Below are 4,893 nucleotides of genomic sequence, written 5' to 3' on the forward strand. Positions count from 1 at the left end.
CTAATTCTTGCCAAATAATCCTTGGTGGGTTAAATTGGTTTTAGTTTATTCAAATTATAAAAAAAATTTGTTATTAATTATGTTAATTTTGTCACTAAAATTTGACTAATTTTGAATAAAATCCCCATAGATACGTCACATTTTTGAACTATTAATTCTTTGTTTTGGGAATTTGGAACCTTATTTCTACACTTAAACTCTATTGAAATATTTTTAAGCTAAAATCAATTGAATTTTATAAACTATTTTAAAAACACCCGTGTGAGTTGTTTCAAAAATGGGAACTCAACCTGCTTTTTTCAACAATAGACCTATCACTAGAGACATACATACATACATACAAAAAAGTGACAATGAAAACATTGAAATGATTGTGATTAATGAAATAACTGAAATCAAATAATGAAAAACATGTGTGAAAGAAACAACTACAAGGAGAAAAAGATCATGCAAACAATGAGTATCGATATAAATAATCAACATATTCTGGGACTCGTTTAGATGTGATTGATTAAGTTTATGATTGCATCATGTTTGATTTTGAAGATAGGTCAATGCACTACACTGGATGAGAGTGTTTGTGAAAGCGAGAGAGCCTATTATCAGCCAACCTGGTCTTGTAGGTGCATGATTTATACTCAAACCAAGTGAACTCATTATACAAACTTTCTTCATCAGGCTCCATGAGTGAATCCAATGGCGAGATCTTCTCCATCAATGGTGGACCTCCAAAGTATATCATTGACACCCTTGATTTGAAACTGTCTGCAACCACCCTATGCCTTACACTTTTAAACCTTCCATTTGTCATTACCTTCACTCAAATCAACAAAACGTTAATTTCTTTATATAAAAATTGTTCGATTTAAATTTACTATGTTGAAAATGGATTAAGTGCGTAAAACAATAAAGTTTAGCTAATAAAAAAAATAGGCCAATAAGGTCAAAAGTTGCTTGCATTGCATATTCAAATGATTATAAAAATATAAATTGCTTTATTCTAAAATGACTATCATTTCAATATTAATTTTTATAATCATGTTTTATATATAAAAATAATTCAAGAAATTTTAGAAAACAGATCAACCCATTCCGTTTTGACAGACTCTAAAATTTTACACATTTTGAACTACCTATGTTGTCACTAGTATAATTACTACAACTTTTTTAATGAAAAGCATGTTGTAATATTAGATAGCGTAACTGAATACAACCAGATGTATATTAAATATCGTATGAAAGGAACACTCTTTTATTAGATAAGATTATTTTGATAATTGATTCTTGAATCACTAATCATTAAGTTCAAATATGTTTCTAATAAACCAAAATACATTTTTAGATCAAAAGATATATATCTTTTAATCTAAAAATATTTAAGATGGTGAACGTTGGCTATTTTTTATTGTGGTAAACTAGTTAAATATAAAGTATATGAGTTATAATTGTCTCTGTGGAAAGAAAAAAATCACCTCTAACAAATCATCAACGTTAATGAAATAGGATGTCTCATCTTGTGGGACTGCGACCCATGTTCCATCTTCAAGATAAATTTGAAAGCCTGATGTGGCATTGGATCTGGCAATCGATATAAGTTGTGGGTCTGTGTGCTCTCCAAATCCAATCGAGGTTCTTCCATGGCTCATGGACCTATTGTTCAGGTCTGAGTTAGGGTTAGGGTCAGAGTCAGAGCATGGTGGATAGTGGTTAAGCCTAAAGACTATGTCGGCCTTCTCATCGCTTAACATCCGGCTTAACACATTCTTTGGCTCTATCTTAAGGCCCTCTGCCATTAACTCAAGTATATTACACCCCATTTTTCTTACTTCTTTTACGTACTCTTTTACTAGTGACCTTCACAACACAAAGAGAATTACAATATAAAATTCAATTGTAAATGTTTGTATAAGCTAATGGTGTTGTCCTTATTTTTTAAGGTCAAAACATACGACATAGTTTAAGAATATATTAGATTTGTTGTTAAAAAAACATATTATTTATTTATGTATAAACTTATAAGATAGTTCTTCAAATAATTATTTGAAAAACATGTTAGATAAATAAAGACTCAAATGCATCCCGTTAGGTTATTTGTCCCTGTTTGGAAATTTTGCGATTTTATTCCCACTTTTTTCTAAAAAACAATGAAAAATATATTTTGTTTCTCAAGGTGCAATATATGATTCAATCTATAATCTAATAAAATTTAACAAATAATCAAATAGAAATACATAATATTGTATTCGGGGGTGGTTGAGATTTCTTTTCAAAGCTAAAAGTCATTTTTAAAAAAATTCTTTTCTTAAAATTTATTTTAAAGAGTAAAAGTTAAAAGTTAGTTTTAAAAAATGTTGGATAAAATTTCTTGACTTTTGAATGTTTTTTACCTTTTAAAGTGTAAAAGTCACAAAAGATACAATTTCATGACTTTTGAAAAACTTTGTTCTTCTTCTTGGCAAAAAGTAATTTTCAAAAGTTTTTTTTTAACTTCCAGACATTTTTGAATCTTTTAACTTTTTCAAAAAGGTAAAAATCAAAAAAATATTTTAAAAGCAATCCCAAACATCCTCCAAAATATATGACAAAAAAGTTTATAGACCAAACTATAAGATATATATATAACATTTTAAAACAATTAAAATAAGATATAATGAAAAGTTGTATGTTTGCTAACAAGACCCCAGAAACAAGTTGACCGCAGTTTTGAATCTTTGAATGCAAGTATACTCCGTGCGTCACAGGGCTTCGACATATCAAAAGTAAAAAAAAAAAAAAGTTGGTGATATAACTACACTTTAAAAATATATTTCTAAGATAAATTATTTTGCATGAACTCAATAGATTACACAACTTATATACTAGTAATTAAAAGAAAGTAGATCTTACGAAAAGATTTTGGAGTTGATAGGGAAATTAGTGGAGGTAAAAAGAAGATACTCAACCCATCCAACGTCTCCATTTAATCCAATTTTGTTCCTTCCGTACCCAAACGGGTTCGGAGGACAATACTGGTCTTTCTCATACTGTCTCATGTTGAAGAACTCAACAGCTTCTTTTTCTAATTCAGATACAAGCAATGGTGCCACACCATGGTTTATTACTTTAAAAAAAACCACAATCTTGACACGCATTCACAATTAGATTCTTGGCTTCTTCGGGACGTGAAAGGTCAATAACTGGGATTCCAATAAAATTGGTTTTGTTTGATTTGGTTGGAAATATATTTACCAAAGGCTTCTTTTCTTTTTGTGAAATTATCACCATGTTGATGGTTTTGGTGTCGATAGAAAGAGGAATTATCTGCCTATTTATACACTTTTGTAGGGGGCAAGTTAAAGTTTTCACACGTACACATGAGCATGCATACACACCTACGGGCTACGTGGCCATGCTCTCGCATTATAGATATTTCTATTTTATTTGTTAAGTTATATGTTGTTATCACAACATTAAACTTTTTTTTATTTGTTTTACTATTATTTTAGTGTGTTGATTCACTTGATATTGATAATGGCAGCAAGCTATTCAATAACTTCCACCCCCTTCCCATGTTTTAGTGCCTTTTCTCCTCCAAATCAGAAAACCAAAGGAAATAAAACAAATAAGAAAAGTTGTGAATTAAATTGAAGTTATGTGGGTTGTCATTTAATGTCAATTTTTAGTGTTTCAAAACTGTACTTTGTTCTTTTTTATTGCATTGCATTTTCAAAAATTCACCCATTTGGTTGCGTATTCATTCATATTGCTGTAGTTGAATAAAAATTAGTAACAGATGCTACTTACACATATAGACCGAAGGTAAACTCACATCAGCTTTCTGGATAAGGTTTTGTGCAGCATCTTCAAATTTGAAAATGTCAAATGAGGTTGAATTCATACCAAAAATAAATGTCAAACGACAAATCCCCAAATTACGCACCCCAAGTTATGTTGCCCCTTTTCTTCCTTTTACCATGAATAGGAACTTTAATAATAATATCAATTGAACAAAGTAAGGAGCATTTGGATGTTAACAGCTAATTCCAATTTACAAGTTTTCGGATACAGAAATTAGAAGAGGAATGTGAAAGAGAATGTTATTTGAATTATAATTTATAAAAAACAACTTACAGTAAAATCAGTCGATAGAGAAGGTGAATCTCATCGTCATAACCTAAATGCACCTGCAAACGATGATGAAAATCAAATGTACTTTTCCAATTCGTTTACTTCTTCGTCCTCGAAATGTTAAAAGAAAAAAGAGAAAAACGAGGTACAGAAGCAAGAGGTGGAACAGGGAGTAGCGAAAAAATTACAAAAATGCATCAACAGAAATAGCTGAATATTGTAAACAGATTTGTGGAAAGAAGAAAACGAGATGACATTGAAGCATTAACGAAAGACATAGCAGATTGTTGACAATTGACAACTAAAAATCCAGAGGATGAGATCCCGGGAATGGATAAATCGACGAGCCGAAGAGAAAAAAAAAGCCCTAAAATGATCGATTTGAGAAGCACCTGGTGGTTTTTGAATTATGAATAATCCAGGAGCTATATTGGGGAGAAGCATATTCTTGAACATAAAGGACGTTTTGGAATATCGTAGTAGTTGGCGAGGCTACAGGGAGATGGTGGCGAAGTGACAATCTACCCTAATAAATAACCTAATAAATAAGAATGATTTTGTCACATGTCATTCTTTCATTCAATTTGTCACATGTCATTTTGTCATAATTTAGAGATATATTTATTTTCCACTTGTCATTTATTTCATTTTCCATTTCTAATATATTATTAATTAGTTTCCATAAATTAAACCTATCATAATGATATTAATTTCAAATTTTAAATTTTAAATTTCAATTTCAATTTCAAATAATTTTACAATTTAAACCTTTGTGTTTAACATTTT

The 4,893-nt window shown here is 30.0% G+C and overlaps 1 pseudogene; it reads right to left on the minus strand.

Annotated features, from left to right (window-relative positions):
- Positions 1-448: 448 nt before the first annotated feature.
- LOC111898906 (gibberellin 2-beta-dioxygenase-like) lies at positions 449-4,582 on the minus strand (annotated as a pseudogene).
- Positions 4,583-4,893: the final 311 nt, after the last annotated feature.

This window comes from Lactuca sativa, chromosome 4 (genome assembly GCF_002870075.4).
Source record: "Lactuca sativa cultivar Salinas chromosome 4, Lsat_Salinas_v11, whole genome shotgun sequence".
Lineage (NCBI taxonomy): Eukaryota > Viridiplantae > Streptophyta > Magnoliopsida > Asterales > Asteraceae > Lactuca > Lactuca sativa.